The sequence below is a fragment of the Topomyia yanbarensis genome, chromosome 1 (genome assembly GCF_030247195.1).
Source record: "Topomyia yanbarensis strain Yona2022 chromosome 1, ASM3024719v1, whole genome shotgun sequence".
Classification (NCBI taxonomy): domain Eukaryota; kingdom Metazoa; phylum Arthropoda; class Insecta; order Diptera; family Culicidae; genus Topomyia; species Topomyia yanbarensis.
Genome location: NC_080670.1, coordinates 49,414,927 through 49,437,292, shown reverse-complemented (window position 1 = coordinate 49,437,292; position 22,366 = coordinate 49,414,927).

The following is a 22,366-nucleotide window of genomic DNA, read 5'->3' as shown; positions in this document are numbered from 1 at the left end:
GAAATACTTTCCTTGATCCATAACATCTCGCGCTATTTTTGCCTGTATAATGTATCACTCTAGCTTGTCACTCTAGCCTGTATAATGTGTCACTCGGTAATTTTCAAGCCAATAAATATATCGTAGAGAAGAAATAGCGAATTCTGTCCAAATACTGTTGCAATAAATAGTGATCCGGCCCATTACGCAGATAAGATTAGCTTTTCTAGGCAATACTCCCACGGTCGGCCGAGTGGAGTTCAAATTGCTTTTGTTTAGGGAACATAGTATACTCTCGGTAGCCGGCTGCCCAGAGTTTAAAAAAAAAACAAAAATTAAACAAGATCTGTTTTTCGAGTGATCGTGCACTCAAAGACTAACTAAACAACTACCTAATAAAATATGCTTTACAGGTCGCATCGCTTGCTTGGAGCGAATCCTAGACCTGGTACCCTTCCAAACTACCAACTCCGCGACACCTATGGAAGAGTCTGATGAATCGTCGTCCTTCCGTTAAGTAGGTGGAGCATCAACACTTCCTGTCTACCTTATCCTTTATCCTTCTCCGTGAACGATGGAGATGGGGGCGGCCGGTAATGATGGCTATCATGCTGTTGAGGTTTTAATATGGGTCGGATTGGTATGAATTCCTACTTACCATTTCCTAAGCAACTCTTATTAGATAATCAGCAGTCAAACATGATGAAGTCAGTGTGCAATCCGCCAAAATCATCGTCACAACGCAACGCAACGCAACAGGGGCCGGCAGCCTATCGTCTTCTGCGCGTGCTCCAAGACCCGTTGCCATACCGCCTTCGACCTCTTCTGCTCCACCGTTGAGGTGCTCGTCATAGTACCTCTCAATCACCTCACACTCGTTCGTAACAAGGTTGCCGTCTAAGTCCCTGCAGATATTGGCTTACGGAACGTAACCTTTGCGCGAACTGTTCAGCTTCTCCAAAAACTTCCGTGTGTCGTTTACGCGGTTCTACCGCTTCGCGATCTCGTTCCTCCTGTTGGCGCTTCTTTCTTCGGAGGACCGAGGTTTGCCTGTTCCGTTCTTGTTTGTATCGCTCCACATTCTGTCTCGTTCCGTGCTGCAGCATCGTCGCCCGCGCTGCATTTTTCTCCTCTATTAACTGCTTACATTCGTCATCGAACCAGTCGTTTCCTTGATTCGGAATCGCTGTACCTAGTTTGATTGGTTTAGTTAGGATTAAATACATTTAGAAATTGTATTGGGTGAAATTTAATTGCTTGTGAAAATCCCTCATCGCACATAATGTCTCGTCAATTGAAATTGGTGGACACAAACTATGAAACACAAATCTACACAATATCAAAAATGTCCAACGGCAAGGATTAACGAACTGCTGCTGTTCCACACATCGTTAGCCACCACAACAAGAAGCAATCTTCACTCTTCTTGGTAAAATATTCGCCAGCATTAATAATGGTGAAATTTCAATTTCTTCACTTCCGTCAAGCTTACTTCGTTGCAATTTGTTCCAAATCCGACCGGGCATCAAGCGGAAGCATCTCAGTTAGTCATTTAGCACGCTTGCTTTTCCGCCCGCAGAGAGCAGAAGCGAACACAGCGTTACTGGGTAATTGCACTATACCATGGAGATAAAAACAAAGACCCGGAACTGAACGAACACGGCGGTAAGCAGTTCCACATAATGTTCGTCTTGCAAGCGGCAGCTCATTCCCACGCGTTGGTTGATCCGCTTTCCATCCTCGCTGAACAGCAATCAGTCTAGTATGTAACAGAGGAGACTTCCAACCCTTCAGCCGTCGTTGTCGCTCAGCGGATTGTGTGTAATAAATTATCATTAGATCCGTTGCATGATTTATGAATATTTAAATTTCTGACAGTCCGCTGCCCACCCCCAAATACAGCGACCCGGCACGGGCAGGGTCGCGATTACGATGGCGGGAAAGGCTAACGATGGTTAGCAAGATGCACTGCATACGGTTCTGCTCGTTAAATTTGGGAATTTGCAGCATAGAAACGGGCTGTTTACGGATCATCAACCTCGGTAATGGAAATTTGCGCTTTATGACAGTGTGTGCAGATAAGGTATTTCGGCCCGTTCCGCTAGAGTCACTTGGTTGTATCATCTGCAATGAGCCGAAGAGAGAAAAAATGTATGCATGATGCCAGAAAAGGAACAGATAAAATAGCATCGTTCAATTTGGTGTTGGAAAAATGACATGCGCCTCCATCGGAATCCAGCGTTAATTATGGAGACGGCGGTAGATTGTTTGAAACGTTTAACCCATTCATGCCCATGTTGTTTGTGGACAACAACGTTTTTAAGCAGCTATAACTTTTGATTGTGGCAAGATTTGCTCACAAAAACAAGTAAAGCTAATAAATGTGACTATTCGCTTTCATTTGAGTGTGAACAGTTACAAGGATCAGCTCTAGAACTGAAGTTATTGCAATTAGTCTGATTGAACTCCGATGGAGCAGTGCTGCCAGGGACAGTTTACGTTGACGACGGAAAATTAATTTTTCATATAACTTTGTTAAGTTGCAATACTAGTAAAAACTGATAAAACTTATCAATTTAGATTATTTTTGGCTACGTTTTCCACGCAGTTGGACTATTGTAAATATTCTAGGAGAATTGTAGTGAGCATTGGAAGGTAAAAATTGAGTCGCTTCTAGCACTGCCATGGAAGGACCTACCTTTATGAAAAAAGGTTTTTCGAGTTTCTTGACCTCACCGTTCTCAACAAAAAATAGTTTTGAAAACCTACATGCACTAGAAAAAAGTTGGGCGTGAAAGGGTTAACATGATTAAGGACATTATACATGCGAGCCACAACATAGCTGCTGCGCCACACACACCCCTCTCCCCTGCCTAACCATGTATCTGACTTGAGCAAATATAAAAATACGTTTTTCAACACACTAACCTTGCTGGTGTGCCACGAAACTGCTACTTAAGGAAGCTAGAATATTTTCCTATACAATCAATCCGAGTTTTTGACGGAATGCCATCTGTAGCTCCTATTTTGTGCGAAAATATCGCCTCTCTTCACTTGGGGTTTCTTTTCGAAACACTTCTTCTGGTTTTCATTGCACTTTTTCAAATGCACTTTTTTCACACACCACTGCAAAAACATTCGCGAAACTTTAATCGTTTACTAACAAAACTTCAAATTTTCTGCCAATGTGCAGATGACCAAAGGAAAATGTTCGGAAACTCTCATTTGTGCGTTTGAATTTTCACTTCAGATTTCAGTTTTTCCTAATGTAAACAAGCGAGTCGGTGCCTAGCAACGTGGCTTCCGCATATCTTCACCTTAAATGAATCAAAACTAAAGAAAAAGCAATCAACGAATTATCACCCACTATGTTCAGTATGATGGATTAAAATTGTTATCGTGTCCAGATTATAGTTTTCCGAACAACTACAGGCGGATTAGTGCATCAATCTACCATCATCTGCCCGCTGTTGTTGATGGGAGGTTCCTGTCAACAGTACCTGCAATTTATCAAACGTTTATCACGAGCCAACAGCTCTCGTCACGTCAGTCAGACAAGGTTGAAAAAGGCATTGTGCCCGGATTCGGATCTTCTGATCCATGATCTACCGCAACAGCTGGCCGGCAGAGCGAGCGGAAAGCTGGAGGTAAAACCTCGGAACGCAGTGACGCCGAGATATCACGTACCATCATCACCATCAAATCGTTGAAAATCGTCGTCGTAGTACCCATTCCGATGTAGCCATCTCGGTCACGCTTGCCATTCAATATACGGGTGGGTGAATTTACGACACAGCACAGCCAGCGTAGCCACATTCGCACCAAGGACAAATTCGTGTTTTTTGTGACTTTTGCGAACATTTTGACGAGTGTTCACAGTCTGCGTAGCATGTTGCGTAGGGTTTGGGGTGCTCAACATGCATCGCATTGCTGGTTAAAAAGACCGAAAAAGAGGAACCCGAGTACACGGTTGACAAAAAACTAGCAATTGAGTCATTCGTATTAAAACATTAAACTTCCGTCCCAAAATTCAGTATTTGTAGCGTTGATAACATTAAGCATTTTCCGTTTAATAATGACAGTGTTACTCGCGTTGTCTCTAGGCAGTCGATAGTTATTATTATTGTTTTTATTTCCGGACATACCAGAGAAAAGTGTGTACTATTTCAAAACAAAGTGAAACATCCCCAGCCACCCTTATTCTTCGGAGGTCACATTTTTTGCTCCCAATCAAACATCTATTACTGGTATCTCCGGCCTAGTCTCACACCGTTGCACAGTGGCGGGTCTTCAAACAAAAGTCGGACAAAACCTCAAATGTTACCTAATTTGGCTGAAAATCACAATTAAAGCTAATTTTGAGGTGCTGAGCTCATTTTTAATGTCAAAAGTCGTAAAATATTAAATGCTTTTTTCCATACAGTGTCATTGAACCTTTCTTATAACTATGATCACGTTTTCATGATAGATTTTCCGTTACTGTTCACCAATGTCAGCAATATTATAAAAAATGAAGAACACTACTTTAAATCCAATGTATAACGTGTTGGTTTACTGTAGATTGTCTAACTATTTTAAACAAAACACCATGCGCCTTCTATCAGCAACAAAGCTTCAAAATCACCTTAAAACTTTTTGCGCACCTAGGCGCAGAATGAGACCATGATATTCGAAAAGTAGAGGTTATTTCCCATAGAATGCAGGCATGTCCAAACACGCCACGGCACCGCGTGCTGCATTTTAACACCGCAACCGCGTGTATTGAAATAAGCACCCCAAGCCAGTGCTCGATGAGAAGCACCGATACACGATAAACGAAGCACCTGTGTCGGTGGCGGTGTCATACTTTCGACCCGGTGCTTCGATGCTTCGGAAAACACTCGTGCCGGGTGCTTTAAAATTTCTGAAGCACCGGAGCCGAGCGCTTTCAACTTCGGATAACACCTCGGAAACTCTTTGACTTTGCACCCGTATCAAAGCGAGAATGTTTAAGCCTGCTAGCATATGCACAAAAAGAAAGAAAAAAGATTTTTCGGTGCGACGGAATAAAAGAGAATAGCAAATATACTTCTATTAACACGGCAGTTTGATTTTTAGTTAGATATGTAATTATAAAATATCCAAAGTCGATGCAAGTATAGATCGCGGATAGTGGTTTTTTTTTAATTTTGCGTCTTGGAAATACTAGTCAACGAAAATTCTATTTCTTTATCTTCTTGCAAATGTATATCTAATTGAAAGCAAAAGATTTGAACTTTGCCATCGATAAACATCCTTTTATTTTTTTATGATCCCAATCTATACGGATAACGCACATATGGTGCTTAACTTCAATTTGAATCTATTCCTATTGCCGCCATTTAGTTGGTCTTTCTATACAACTCAATCTTATTATGGCGTTAGAATTGGGCACACGTTTCGAATTTTCGATCAATCAATCACGAGTATTTCACAGTATTTGGATAATTTTTATTATACGAAACTTTACCAATTTTTAGATAATTTTTAGATAATCTATCTATTGCTGGTTGTAATAATAAAGTATTGAGTCATTTCATGTCGCAAACTCTATTACAATATTTAGCTAAAATAGTGATGAACTGCCTCATATTGCTTTTTAGGCTGACAAAATGGAGACACTGAAAAAATCAGTTTATCCGGTGATGCTATTACCTGTAAGTCGATTATTCTAGGAAAGTGAATGGGTTACCAGGTTGTTTTGAAAAAAAAAGAATTAATTTCAATTAGAATGTCGAATTACAGTACTAATTTTATCATTGCGGTCAATAAAACGTATTTTCAGAGGAGCTAATCTCATATAAAATTGTGGCCCTTCGCTAAAACAAGGTCATTTATAAGGTGATCATGTTTCTCAAATATTTTATATTCATTCCAAGCACTCCGGCCTGGTAAGTTAAAAAGGAGGGAGGCTTTGCTTTACTCTAATGGAACTGGAATTGTTAATATCATTTGTAGCAAGTTACCTACTGCAGAGAACTTCAGTTTTCAAAATTACTTGAAACACGTTATCTTATGTAAAGGCGTTAGAGCACAATCGAGGTGCGCCCATACGATTTATTTCCGCATTATACGTCATTACCAGTGCCATTACAAAACTTCTAACATAGCACAATGCATAGAAATGAATTTTGGCCGCACTTCATTACTTTTCTGGCACATGAATATCGCTAGCTAGTGTCCTAGTCCTTATCAGTTCTTCGATAGTTATACTATATAAGCTATATTCATTATTCCGCATGTAAACTCAATAAAACAAAGACAAATTTAGTTGACAAGATGGTAAGTGATCACCCAAACCACATTCTGGTGATGCAGTTTGAAATCTGAATACTAGATTTTTGTCTTGCTATATTCTGCATTTGTAATAATTGATCCGATACCTTGTCCTTTTTATATCTATTCTGCTTTAAGGTATAAAAAAGCCAGCTTCAAATAGGTTTTTTTACAATTTGATCGGCAAAATTTAATTTCTGCGTGCATTTTAGATACATAAAATTTCATTTGACTGTCTAAGGAGATTTCAATTCTTGCACAGTATAGTGGGTAAGTAGACTTACCAGTCATAGAGAGTATAACTGTACTGGAAACAGTGATCGATGTAAGGATATGCGATGATTTTTGCTGATACGGTCGGGCATCTATCATCGACATAACTTTTTATAGTCCGTCGGAGATGGCAAACATGAGTTGAAGAGTTTGTGAAAACTAAAAGCTAACAACATTCTTAAGAAATGATACTTGAATTTGACTTGGTTCGTCAATAGACCATCGGTATAAATTGTGTTGAGTTTGTGTAAGTCATAGAAATTTAAACGCGTATGTAAATGATATGTTCCCACGCGAGTTGATTTTATTCGCTTGCGTATTATCATATGATAAGTTGTTTCTTTTTACTTTTACGGTAAATTTTGACAAATGAACAGTATATTTGATTGAATTTATTAGAATGACAAAATAGGATCAGATGTAATCGGGAGTTGGTCTGATTTGTATTGAATTCTAAAAATTGCAATACAATCTAGTTGGATCCACTCACATTTTCTCGAAAGGTAGACTGAAAATATTGGTCCTAAAGTTTTTGTTTAATTCACACACGGCACTCATGAAGTCATTTGATGTTAGCTGAAGCCGCCACTTTAGAAATTGTACTAAAATACTACAATTTCATGTTCGATTTTGCCTATGCGGAAACAAAACAGAATTTCCATAGATTTTAAATAATGATCTTGCTACCTAGAGTTAAAAACTAAAATGTTTTCTCAATCAGTGACATATTCACTTTCCAGACTGATGGCTGGAAACATAATTTCTTTTTGAAGTTATGACTAAAGCTGAATACTTTACAGGATACTTAACGACCTTGACTTATACTACTTTTTCAGAAATCATATTTTTATTAATTTTATAATGACGGGACATTATTTTGAGCATTTCGAGACAAATGAAAAATACAACCGTCAAACTGGGAACTTGCAACACTTCTGACTTCCTCTATTAATGTAAATTTGGCAACGGTAATAATAATTTTAACAATTTGGAGTCAAAAGTCTTAAAATTATACAAAACGTATGAAAGGTGTTGACCGAATAAAAATATTTAAAATCAACATTTTTTCTACAACGCATTCCTATTTGCTTTTCAATTTAATTTAGGCGCATATGTATTTCCATACCTGAATAAAATTTTCAAACTGAGCTATCTAGTTCTAAGTAGCGGAAAACTTTGACACTTTAGTCTTTCAATGATACTTTTAGTAATACAAATGTGGAGGTTACAATCCAATCGCTATTAATCGTTAAATAGTTAGTCTCAATATTAAATTTTTTAGTTTTTAGAAGAGAATTTTCTCTTATTTTTAAAGATTACAAATAACCGGACGATATTTAAATTTCGAAGTGCAGAAAAATCTTTTTAATTTTGATACTGAATAAAGGTCAGTTATGGTTTTGATGTAAGAGTTGGCTAAGATGTACAATTCGACTCCAGTACCAACGCCGATTTAAATCCATTCATTCATCCATTTATAATTCCTACTTGCATACCTACTTAATCCTTCCTTGCTGTAAAGTGCATTACAGATTCTTCAAAGTACCAAGCTCGTTCATGCATATGAACGCACCAAATTGCTTTGAGCCACTTACCAAGCGACAGCAATAGCGCGGCGATAATCGCTACCGAAATATAAGCTGCCGTGTTTTACGAATTTAAAAACACTCGGTACGGTGCCTGCCGATGTCAGAAACACCTCGGTTGCGGTGCCTGCCGATGTGAGATGCACCTCGGTTACGGTGCCTACCAAAGTCAGAAACACTCGGGTCGGTGCTTTGCCGAAGCAACGAGCACGGTGGTTAAATATCATGCGCTGGCACCGACACCGGTGCCTTGGTATCGCCAACCGGTGTCTGCTGTTGAGCACCGGTACGGCGTGCCAACTTCAATGCTCTTGGTGGCGTGTTTATTGGTAGAAGTGCCCACCATGCAGCACCGTTCGGTGCTTTTGCCATGCCTGATAGAATGTATACTATGTGACCGTTCCGAAATGATTCCGAAATTTGTACAGAATACATTAGCGAAAAAAGTATTTTTAATCTGACCACCTCAAACATATTTAAACTAAAAAGTCATAGTTCCGAGCAAATTTACCAAATGTATTTTATTTATTAACAAAGTTATTTCGTTCCTCTACACAATGAAACTAGTTGTGCTAAAATCGGACAAAAATCAAAAGAGCAACATGCATTTGAAGTGAACAGAGCAATGGTGGTTTCGGAAATGAAAATCATTAAAAAGTCCGGACTTTGTTACGTTTAAACTCATGTTATCATGTGTTCTTATCCAATGTTCATAAAATTTTGAATATACGTCATTCAATACATGAGAAATTTAGGAAAAATATAAAATATGAATATTTCAAAAATAAATTTTTGAGGTTTTGGCCAGCCTCCAGCCACTGTGCGTTGCGTCACCACATCTCGTCTCATCGCCGGCCCGTATGCATTCTGACAATCACCAACACTCCTCTGACGGAGATTCACCCCAGCCCTCGCTCCGTGTGATACCACACACTTGGCAAGAAAGCGAAATGTTTGATGGGAAATCAGATAACAAGGCAAGTTGTTAGCACAAGGCAGCTGCCGGATGCCCGAAGGAAATAAATTTTGCCATCACGTTTTCCGGATTTGCCCCAGGTTGTGGCACGGTGTGGCATGGCGTAACGTCCTGTAACCATCAAGAACCGGAGTACGAGAGTAAAAGGAAACACTATATACATATGTGTCAAGTCATCGCCCGGGCTGGATTGGCTACTGATACTGGTTGGCGACTGGTATACAAATCACAACCGGCTGAGGCTGAGCATGAGGGGCTTGCCTGCTTGCTTGTTTGGTTTGGTTTACTAAAGTGCAAGCTGCGATCATAGGAGAAGCTACGCTTGATGCTTGAGCCGGAGCATACTGCCGGGCTTCGACAGGGGATTTAGGTTAGCCATTCCTGTGAACGAACCGACATTTAACTCAGCGTTTTCTGATCCTTTCGGAAAACTCGTTTCACATAGTATTAGACTTAGGAATTGGTTTTTGAAGAGTCGAATCTTAAATTTTCGCTTGGATAGGCAAAATGATGGCTTGACTAACAGTCACAGATGATTGGGAAAATCTGCAAAATCTGATAATTTCTCCCGAACACAACAAAATGGATGGACCTTAAGAGGTATTTCAACTCTGAACACTGTTCATCTCCATATTGGAAAACTTCACTATCACAGTGCTTCCGATTCGTTCTGAAAACATCGCTTCCGTTTTTCTCCGTTCCCTATGGTACTGGCATGCTTATCAGCAATCATATTTATTATATCAAAAATAAACATCGATACGTCTACTGATGTACCAGATATCGTTCACTATTTTGGCCAACACCGTTGAAGTATTTATTTGAGCAGCTTGTTTGAATTGCACATTGCATGTGTGCACACTATCCGCAAGGGATGCAACTGTGAAAACTGCAATTCAGTTGTTTGATTGTTTGAAGCAAGAACATTTCCCTATAGGCAGAGCTAGAGTTTAGGTTGTGGTAAACCATTTACTAATTTTGTGTACGTCTTGTAAGCGGAGAGTGGCAGGGGATGTCTGTCTTCAGCAAATTAGCTTATGAGGTTAAGCTCGGCTGCAATACCCATTCGATCGATACATAACATTTAAAAAAGCTTGGTTATTTTTTCAATAGATTACAATAGATTACACAGAGTCTTTCGAAGTAGAAGAATGAAGAACAGTGAGCCTAGTTATGTACGGTATGCAAACTAGGTTCTATGGATGATACAAGTCAGTCTGAGATCATAGACATTTGGAGCAATACCAGCTCTCTCTCATTCGACAGTTTTCACGACGCCACCCGCGTTACGGCTTAGTAAGGCCAAACTGGTGTCACAAGGGAGCCAATTGTGGTTGTCTGACGTATCCTTGATGGTCCCATCGTTAGCATTTCAGCTAAACATCGGCAGACACTATGCTATATTAGTCCTTAGTGGCGAAAAATTGTTTTAAACCACATTTGCGCGTTAAAGGCACAGAACCTACAACTACATTAGTTATGGAATTTGCGTTTCGACTTCGTCTCATCAGAAACCAATACTAACTGAGTAGCAGAACTAAGCTTGCGCCGGATTGACGCTAACTCCAAAACCGAAAACATTCTTTGTGTTTCTGATCAAACCCCAATTAATGAAGTCGAAACTTGGTTTCATTAATTCTCATCAGCTCAGCTCGTAGTTAGTGTCGAATTCTGAGATTAAGTTTGAGTTTCAGATAGTAGAATACTGAAAATTACGCGGGATAATTGTCCTTAGCCATAGAAAACCGTGGTTTAAATCTATTTGATGCAAGCATTACATTCAGGCGGGACTGGTTGATGGAACAATGGCTTCGGAACACGGTTTGCCCTGTAAACAAAATGGTTCATCAGAATTCAATCGAGCTAACACCTATCCAAGTTATCCTTGAAGTAAGTTATTCACATGAATAAAAACCTTTTTTAATCCACCTAGTGTGCCTTTCTCATTTATCTAAACTATGGTTTAACAGTGAGCGAGTAAAAGCGCTTTAACCTAGGCTCATTAGCCAGGGCAAGGAGTAAATACCTCTGTCCCATCCCAAAGGACCAAAGAGGGATTCCATGAGAAACCGGCCGACCGCAAAATATGACCATCGTCGATTCGAACGAAATTTTGCAGGTGTGTTCGCTGTATGAATCTCCATGATATTCTCTGGCAATTGGAATATTTTGATACAAGAGTAATTTTTCAAAAGGGCGTAAACGTTTCTACGTGTATGAATTTCAAATTTTGTTTGTTCGATTACTGTATTTTATACAGCAAAACTATCTGAGAACAAGTTACAGGGAATAAATACTTCTGTCTGAAAAAAATATACACTGAAAAAAATGTTGTGTCATTTTTCAAAAAAACAAAAATTTATGATAAAAATTTAAATTGCGAAAAACCCATTTTTTTTAAATTTTTTATGTTTTGTTACCAAAAACCTAAAGAGAAAAGAAACATTTTGAATGTGATTGCATGATGGAGAAAAAATCGGTAAAAAAGTTTTTCTAACAATAACTTCGTACATGTTTTTAAATTTCATACTAATTGACATACAAAATTGTAATTTTATTACAGAATATAATTCTAAGCACCATTTAAAATCAAAATGCATTTAACAAAAATCTTCCAAAATGCGATAGTTTTCGAGATATTTGAAATTTTGCTCCTTCAAAAACAATTAATTCGTGTAATTATGCTCTTTTCAAAAGTTATTCGCGTTACCCCATCAAAAAATGTAAAAAATTTAATGTTTATCGTTTTAAAGACGTAAAAGCAACCTTTTTAGTGTATTTGGATCATGGAGAAGCTTTCAATAAAAAAGTTTTCCTAACAACAACTTTTGACATTTTTTTATAATTCTTACTATTTGCAGTCAATAATACAATTTTCTTTTTGAATATGATTTTAAACGCCATTTTAAATCGAAATGCTCTTAACAAAAATTTTCTAAAATGTAGTAGTTCTCGAGATATTTTAACTTTTGTTTTAACAACACAATTATTTTGTTTTATTACGACCTTTTCATAAGTTAGTCGCGTTTCTCCATCAACAATAATAGGTTTTTCAAAAGGCCCGTAAACTTTCGTGCAACTTTCTCTTTGACATCAAGGCCAAGTTTAATCAACAGACCCTATTTCAACCATAGGGTCTGTTGATTAAACTATATAGCTATATGAGTTTCACAATATCGCCTTGATGTCAAAGAGAAAGTTGCAGGAAAGTTTACGGGCCTTTTGAAAAACCTATTATTGTTGATGGAGAAACGCGACTAACTTATGAAAAGGTCGTAATAAAACAAAATAATTGTGTTGTTAAAACAAAAGTTAAAATATCTCGAGAACTACTACATTTTAGAAATTTTTTGTTAAGAGCATTTCGATTTAAAATGGCGTTTAGAATCATATTTTAAAAGAAAATTGTATTTTTGACTGCAAATAGTAAGAATTATAAAAAAATGTCAAAAGTTGTTGTTAGGAAAACTTTTTTATTGAAAGCTTCTCCAGGATCCAAATACACTAAAAAAGTTGCTTTTACGTCTTTAAAACGATAAACATTAAATTTTTGACATTTTTTGATGGGGTAACGCGAATAACTTTTGAAAAGAGCATAATTACACGAATTAATTGTTTTTGAAGGAGCAAAATTTCAAATATCTCGAAAACTATCGCATTTTGGAAGATTTTTGTTAAATGCATTTTGATTTTAAATAGTGCTTTGAATTATATTCTGTAATAGAATTACAATTTTGTATGTCTATTAGTATGAAATTTAAAAACATGTACGAAGTTATTGTTAGGAAAACTTTTTTACCGATTTTTTCTCCATCATGCAATCACATTCAAAATGTTTCTTTTCTCTTTAGGTTTTTGGTAACAAAACATAAATTTTTTTAAAAAAATAGTTTTTTTCGCAATTTAAATTTTTATCAAATTTTTTTTTTTTTTTGAAAAATGACAACTTTTTTTTCAGTGTATATTTTTTTCAGACAGAAGTATTCATTCCCTGTAACTCGTTCTCAGATAGTTTTGCTGTATAAAATACAGTAATCGAACAAAAAAAATTGAAATTCATACACGTAGGAACGTTTACGCCCTTTTGAAAAGTTGCTCTTGAGTCAAAATAATCTTATTACCTGTGGAAAATATTTAGTCTTGCATGACGGTGAAACGTGTAAAGTTTCATTGGATCTTCGTGGAATTCCTCCAAAGGAGTGACATTAACCTTCTTAGCCAAGTCACTCCCAGCGTTTTATTTTAACCCACTATAAACTGAAACGGTTGGTACGGTTGTTCTCGTTTCTTCCTCATTCGAGTTACAAAACGATTCGTTGGTTGAATTGTTCCTTAAATGAATAATTCAATTGCCGTATAATAATGAAACACCTTCATCCCCAACTCTGCACAGTAGGCCTGGCCGTTTTAATATTTGCGTCGAATTATAATATCCTTCAAATATTAATGTTGACAAAAAAAATACTAAAGAATAACTGCAGTGTTTTCCAGGATGCTTTTCAATACTGACTGTGTAAGGGTTAAAAAAGAATAGAATAGAATATCCAAACTATGATTTAACAGCTGGATACGTTCAATATAAAATTGAGAAAATGTCCATTACATTCTTATTGCACTTGACTTGGGGGGGGAGAGGGGTGAAAGGAAAGAGGTGAGAAAGGTGGATGGGAAGATTCAACACCCAACTGCATATTATACCCTACATTTGGGACTAGATTAGCGATAATTGGTTCAATCATCATCGAATTAACTTTAGTTCTGTAATATGCCCGGAACCTGGGACTGCCGAAATTATCGGTAGTGGACAATACATTCCGAAAATCGATGATTTGCCATCAGTGATCTAGGCCTGCGAATCGATGTAATTTGATACTCATTTCAATAGATTTTTAACCTATGAGGTATTACGATTGTAATGGTTTATATGAGAAATTTCTATATGACCGCAAAAACTAAGCTGTAATTTTGGAATTAAAAGTCAGATTTGCATATATTCGGAAAAAAATCGGGCGATCCGACATTCAAAAAGTCCTTATAGGAACTTTTCACATGCAATTCTGAGCCCGAAGTGAGAGACCATCCACTGCTTTTTGCGCTGGATCTCGTTTCTTCTGACCTTTATTCGCAGTGTCGATAATCAAGCCAATCAAAACCTTGTATGCTTCCACCGGAGGAATTTCTTGTTTTGATTTCGATTGTTTCAGATATAGTGGACGTCCTAATCACTAATTGAGGTCGAATACAACGATAAATTCAACGCGCTTGGCCACCACCGGGAGTAGTCATGATCATATTGAAATTGTCGCGAATATAATGCAGTAAGATAGATCGGTTATCAACGTGAAGACAAACCGTGGTAGTTGAAGTCGTCTTGAACCAGCTGAGGTGCGACGTATAGGGGAACAATGTCTGCTTTTGATTCGGGCTTGACAACCGACAACTTCAATATCTGGTACCGAGGATTAACTCAGCCCTGGCTAATAATGGCAAAATTGTGGAAGATCTACGTCGGAAGTTAACCAAATCCTTCGTGTTAAACCTAGGTAAATCATGTGAATGAAATATAGGAACGCTTGGGGTTTTTTGATGTCCCATGAAGAAATTCCTGTGAGTTTCTATGATTTCTGAGACGAGGAACCACTTACTTCGGTATTAGCACCCATCAAAGGACACTCTCTTGCCTCTACGAGGCAGCTTAGGAGAGAGAATGATTCTCTTTTTTTCGAAAATTTATAGGCACATTAGAACAAGTTCCCTCAATAAGTTTGTCAGACTCTCGCTCTTTAGTGGACAAGGGTGCATAGTAGACTGCCCAGAAAAAAGATGAATTTTTGAAAACTCAATCGGCCCACCCCTGAGTCGATTCCTAGTCCCACCAGGAGTACTTGCTCCAAATTTGAAACAAATCGGACAAGTCTAACTACCGAACCGACGTGCCTGAAGTTTGTATGGGATTTTTCAACAATTTACATGGAGAAAACTCACTAGTTCGTATTTTCGTCATTAGGTGGCACTATATGCATCGTATTATCACTGTAAGTGAAAATAAGAAAGATAATTTAATTGTCTACAACTTTGTCGAAGACTGCTATTAAATCCGGCTTTGTTGAACGAAGTTATTAAACTTTTAACGAAGTGATGTCTGAGTCAGTTTTGCATGGGGCCTAGCAGTGCATGGTTGTATATCAGTACTCGAGTCCCGCGAATTATACATTTTTGTGAAATAAGGGTTAGATTTAGCTGAATAGTATGCTTACAAAAATTGTAGTAAATAATACGAGTTATGTTTTGGTTAGAAAATTTTAGTTCCACCTGTGACCGCATAGAGGGCGCCACCACTAACTTTTCATAGAAAAGATATAGAGTATCAAGATGTTCGGAAGAAATACTCAAAAATGCCTGTTCTACAACTTTATAGAAGACGCCAAGTTTCTATCTCTCTTCGTTGAAAAGTTAGTGTTGGCGCCCTCTATGCGGTAACATGTGGAAATAAAATTTTCTAATCAAAGCATGACTCGTATTATTTACTATAATTCTTCTGTACATACCATTGAGCTAAACCTGACGATTATTTCACAAAAATGTTTAGTTCGTGTGAATCGAGTACTGATACACAACCATATACTGTTAGGCCCCATGCAAAACTGACTCAGACATTACTTCGTTAAAAGTTTAATAACTTCTTTTAGCAACGCCGGATTTACTAGCAGTCTTCGACAAAGTTGTAGACAATTAAATTATCTTTTTTATTTTCACTTACAGTGATAATACGATGCATACAGTGCCACCTAGCGGCGAAAATGCGCGCTAGTGGGTTTTCTCCGTGTAAATTGTTGAAAAATCCCATACAAACTTTAGGCATGTTGGTCCGGTAGTTAGACTTGTCCGATTTGCTTCAAATTTGGTGCAAGTACTCCTGGTGGGACTAGGAATCGACTCAGAGGTGGGCCGATAGGGGTCATTTTTTTCCTGTCACTCTAGTGCATAGAAATTAGTCGTGGTTTCTATGTTTCTACATTGGGTAGCTGTATGGCCCAATTGTTCGCAATGACGGCATGCCTTGAGGCACAAAAAGGCGAACAGGTAGACGAGCCCCGTTAAAAAAAAACAATATTTGGAAGAGTAGATCCGGCGAAAGTCTTGAAATGAGTCTGATTGAGAATAAGTTCTTATACTCCTCGATTTAAGCTGAACGCATTTACTTGCAAACAAGAATTTTCACTGACTGAAGCAAAGGGTTCTAGAAGAAGCCAACCTCATATTTCGCGATTAAGGCCCCTGACGGAGACTACACCATCAATCCCTACTTTCCAGGCGAGAATGTAGACAAAATATTTCTTCATACACGTCAGATATGTCGCGTAAACTAACTAAACAGCACTCGAACTGTCTAGTTTACGCGACATATCTTTGATGTTAAATAGGTTATATTCGATCCGGAAGTGACCTTCCAGGGACCTGTTGTATTAGATAAATATAATTTATATCGAAAAGGAGATTTATCGCCATTATTTTGCCATCGGATAAATATTCAAAACAACCTCCATTGAGCCAGAGAAGCTATTTCTTGTCGGAGATTCCCATTAAGCAACACTATCATGCAGGCTTCAGAACCCGCGGTTTATTGGAAGGTTTTATTGGAGGAAACAGAAAATTAATGCAACGAAATTAAAAATAATAAAGTAATTGGTACTTAGTTGCGGTATATTTGTAGTACCAGTAATCAACAAACACATTTTCGCTGAGCCGTCGGTCACACAGTCCGTTAACAAAGGGTATTTCCAAATAGCCACCAGGTATTATCCGAAAATTTTTACTTGCACTTACATCTACCATGTCTAAACTTTCGTCACCACGAGTTGAAATCACTCCGAATCTTACGACCCACTCGGAAAAAAGTGTTTCGCCGGCCCTGGCTCAGATAGACCATTCCCGATTTTGCACCGATCCGGCTCTGAACACTACTTCCCATGAAGGATAGCGTCAAACCTAGCATGACCTCTCTGCTTCATAGATAATTATGGGATCACAAGAGGCGACTACGCACAACGAGTGGAGATAGTGGCTCATAGTTTGGGCCCAACAAAATGAAGAAAAAACAAGAAACTCACACATACGTAGCAGGCACGGCAAATCCGTTTGGCAGAGGTGGTTTGGTCAGGGCACCACCGCTAGCGGCTGTTAAAGTCATTCAGTAAGAGCAGGAGGAGGTGAAGCAGCAGCAACAACAACAGCCAGAGCAAAGCAGGATGAGTTACACCCCACACAAGCCAAAAGTAGTGGCAGCGAAGCACGTGGTGAAGGAGCTCCACAGCTTTATGGACGCGAGAAACAATGTCCATGAGGACATTAAGGAGATGGTTATCAGAATCCAAAAGGCTCTACTGTCTGCTGTGAAGGAGTATGACACGGCAACACGGAGGGCTGCACAGTGGGACGAGCCCGGACTGAAGTCCAGATATGAAGGTCACGCGATATGTTCATCAATATTTTTCTTTTGTTGGCTTATGTGTCGGAGACAATTTGACACAATTTTAGGCTATTTGGATGAAAATTGAATTTTTGACAGCTTTTGGAAAGGCGTAAATCAGTGTTTTTCGCATAATTTGCTCAATTTGAACTGTATCCGGTTATTTTGGTTTTTCAAAGAAACAGTTATTCTTATGGCTTAGGTTACTTCAGCAGAATTATTCGTTTAATTAAACATCGTAAAACTACCACAAATGAGTTACTAGTTTGTTTATTCATTGTGTAAATAGCTGTTTTGTCGTGATAATTAACAAAGTACGAACTTCCTTAGCCATAACAACTACGACGCCCGCATATGCCCGCTATCGCACTATGCTCATTCGAAAGATTTTAAATTTCTCTTTCACATGAGCCCATGGTAATTTTGCGAAAACTTGCAAAATTTAAAAAACCTGCAAATGGAAACGCGTGGTAATTATAGAAATTAAATTTAAATAATTATTTTAAAGCTAGAATAATGACATGAAGATAAGCACCCTTTTAAAATAACATTGAGAGGATGATCCACGAAGTGTAGTGATCATGTCATATTCAGCAATATTTTTCAAATTTAGTATAACCAGTCTGATTTGTTTGCGCCAAGAGTTAGACAACCTACCGTTGATCGACTCTTGCGCAACACCCTAGCAAATACTCCTCTCCGCGAGGGGAAGAAATTAAATTGTCTGTTGAGATTCTCCTGAAGACGAAAACCATGACAATCCTTCGCTTGGAATGCTTGATGGAAAGGGACAGATAGAGCCAAAGGTTAGCTGACAGAAAAAAACAGCTAGTAGGGTCGTTGATTTCCGAACTTGTCCGAAGAAATTTGCGGGGAAATACGCGCTTCCTGTAAGTTCGCACGAAATTACCTCCCCTAATCTGAGGATTAACGCTGCTAGTCCATTTCGTCCCAGTCCGCCAAACATAGTGAAAGTGCGCGTAGTTTGTTCGGTTTAGTTTCCAAGTATGTCTAAATTTCTTGTCTCTTTCGTTCCATTAGGTGTCTGTAAGTTCGTAACAAACGCTAACGTGTGATAAATGTGACCCCGTTTGCAATAGCCAGATGGCACTTCTTCTATTTGACACAGCTACGACGAACGAGAGGAAGAAGAGAGGAACAAAACAACACGCGCGCAGGTCCAAGCGCATCGGACGAAATTTGAACCTGGCACCGTTACGCCGCCGGAAGGAAGGACAGTCCACCAATAAACCGTTTCCTTCAACCGCCGGGAAACCGAACTAAACGTTTCCGGCAGAAAAATCGGCCGATAAATCAACCAACATCCAACAACCGCTGGTCAGAAACCGGCGAGGCCGATCGATGTGATCGCCCGTCATCGAATCAGCCACCGCATCGCAGAACGATCGACAGCAGTAGAAACCAACAGCAGCCGATCTGGTGAGTCGTATCGTTCTTGCTAATTAAAAGTGAAGGGTGGCGTCCAGAGAGGACGCCACAGTGATTAAAATCAGTAGAGCGAAAGACACTCGAGAAGTCGTCCACGGACGGCGATTATTAGGGACGCGTCCAAGAATCGAGGTTGTGTGTCGGCCATTATGCTCTAGTCCGCCTTTTATGAATGCCACAAACAGCCCAATTAATTAGTCACCCGGGTGCAGAGCGATAGCCGTTCATGCGCTGGAGCCGTGAGGTGACGTCACCAAACGTTTGGGAGAATTTGACGAGGAGCAAAGCACATGGTCAATGAGCACTAGTAGGGAGACAGTACACGCACACAATACTTGACAATCTGTAACTGTATTAGTGGGTTAAACAATTCTCGACAAACATATGATTACGGCCTAAAAGCCAGCTGTCAAAATCCACTTTGAATGGAAATTCCAGACAACCCGTTATTAGTCGAACACAGTTCACAACAGTTTATGAAAGAGAAAACTTTTCTCTTTCGTTTACTACCAACATCTGTGATTGGCGTGCAACGTCCGGAATTTCCACTCAAAGTGGATTTTGACAGTTGGCTTTTAGGCCGTAATCATATGTTTGTCGAGAATTTGTTATTCTCCACCTGTCATAGGTGGAGGAAAACAAATCGAAAATAGCTTTTCGGTCGGATTATTTTCATCATGGAACCTGACCAACCGGTATTGTGCATGTCCGGAATAAGTTTTACAGTGTCATAGAGTATTTCAAAACCATTATAAATACTTTAGGTGAGCTATTTCAAATGTTCAAATTGGCTGACAGTTTTATACATGACAGCTGGAGGAAAACAAACCCCCAATTAGTGTGTGTGATATGATTTGCATAGAACTCTATACTCCCGCAAGATTTAGTTCCGATCCTATTATGTTTTCGTCACTTCGTTGAGTGTAGTTTTCGTTTTGTTTTGCTGTCTTCCGCTTGGCGGAATTTGATGAGCTTCGCTTTCAGCATGTTTGTGCCGCCTGCTGGTGAGTGACTGCAGTTCTTGTGAGGATAATTTAGGAATGGGGAGTTTCTTACCGCGAATTATTTCGAAGGTTCTTGATGATTGCTGCAGACTGATAATAGGGTCGTTTACCGGACTTTTGAAGGCTAACTTTTGATAAGCCTGTCTGGTCCGATCCTGATTAATTTTTTAAGCGAATCTTCTTCAGGGACTCGCCCTAAGAAGAGTCTCATCCGGGCAAACAAATCATGACGTGCAGTCTTCCTACGGGAAGTGGCGCATAAGCTGCACGCTTGCTAGGGATCGACCAGTTTATACAAATGCACAAATGAGGGGAGCCGAGTGGAAAGAGTAATTTCTTAGATGTTGATAGTATCCATGCCATGAAGCAGAAAATATCGGACGAATTATCATCAGAATTGGATGGAGATTAATATAAATTATGCTTCAATTTTAAAATACATAAGTAAACATATCAATTTTTAACAACATTAAATCAAACTGTATGTGTTTAAATTATCGTTTGCTCAACCTTTTGTAGATAAATCGATTCAGTATCGCAAAATAACACAAGTAAAATAAAATCTGTTTGATTAAATCACATGAATGTGATATTAAGCCATAAATTATGCGTGAACCAAATTAATGATCGAAAAATTTACGTCAAAAATAAATTGAACTTTCCAAAGTTATTCAAAATCATCTTATTTGAATCATTAGGACATACCAATAATTTTAAAGCATCCTAATGAGATGAAAACCAATTCTTTTGAATATCAAACATAAATATGGCATACCGAAAATAACAAAAAAAATTAAGAGCCTTAACGACAAAATAATTATTTTAACTTCCCTAACGAGTGGTTTCTTTCTAAAATGTTTTAATATTAAAAAGGAATGCAGTGTACAAACATAACTACTAAAAAAAATGTTAAATGCTGCGACAAAATAATTACCCTTGAGCCACCCTAATGAGAGGGGATTTTTTCTAACATGTTTTAATATTAAATCATCTTCAGCGCACGGTCATTACAATTCAACAATTTTATGAACGATTTCATTAAAATTATTATTTTTAACCCTTTCATGCCTTTTTGACGTAGGACTACGTCTTTGTTTTCGATATAGAGGTGCACGTTGAAAATTCTACAAAAATGGTATGTAACGAAATGTGGTCCAATTTTAAACGCATATAATTCAGCCATCTCGCGATAAATTTTCAAATTTTTTGCACAAATCGCCCCGAAATACTTCTAAGAATAGATTCCAATAGATAAACCCAAAGATTTTTGATATCATAGCATAAAAAAATTAAATAATATACAACCTTGTCAAAATATCGCGCATTAACACACAGAAGATAGCGCTTCCCAAGCCCTGTACGACAGATTGGTGTACCTAGCGCGCTACGCTTCTATGAATGACGTCATCATCGACTATTTAAAGAACGGACTTGGCCAGCCACGCTCAGTTCCCTGTTGGACGGCTGGCGAAGCAGATCACTGCGCTGTGTTTTTTACAGCCAGTGTAGCTGAGTTAGAAGTCCGTTACACTGCCTGTGGAGGGACGCTACCCTGTGTCGTCCAACAGGCGACCGCTCCAACTGCTTCCTAAATGCCGCTGTAATGTTGCCAGTAAATTTTTGGTTTAACTAGCACATGTATTTGCTATTTGCGCTTGAAATTAAGTAATGTAGTGGTAGTAGTAAGCTTCCCATTTTAGTTTAAACGCAAGGACAGTTTTAAAACAGGATTTGATTAATTAGTTTAGCTCATCTAAGCAATTTTATCAATTCTGTAATTTAAAAGGAATTTTACGGAACTTGGTGAATTTGGCCCCACTTGCAACTGGTATAATCAACCTGCACAAAGTGTTGCATAACGCAGGGCTGTTTTTTGCAACAAAATGTGTTATCATTCAGCCCTTCGCTATGCAAAATCACGATATTATGACAGATGGGCTAGCGCGGCCGTTCCTTTCAATCGGGAATGGCCGCGTTGAATTTTGGTGAAATGCGCTAATAGTGTCGTGGTGGTACTAGTTGTCTCTTTCGCTCTACCCATCATCATCAGCGTTGACTCATTTTGCATTGTGCGCTTGGGTTCAATGTTTGGGACGAATGTGTTAGTAGGTAGGGGAACCGGCGGTAAAATGAACACGTTAAGCAAAGTCATTATTTTCTAACTAATAAGTGAATGAGATATTACAATCACCTTATATTTTTCTTGTTAGACATGTTTTGTACATATCTGGTAAAAATACTTCGTCATGAACACATTTTTTCAAACATGATTCTTGATTTCTAAACATGTCCAAAACTGAGACATGTTTATAGCGAGTGGGTAAAATGAACATGT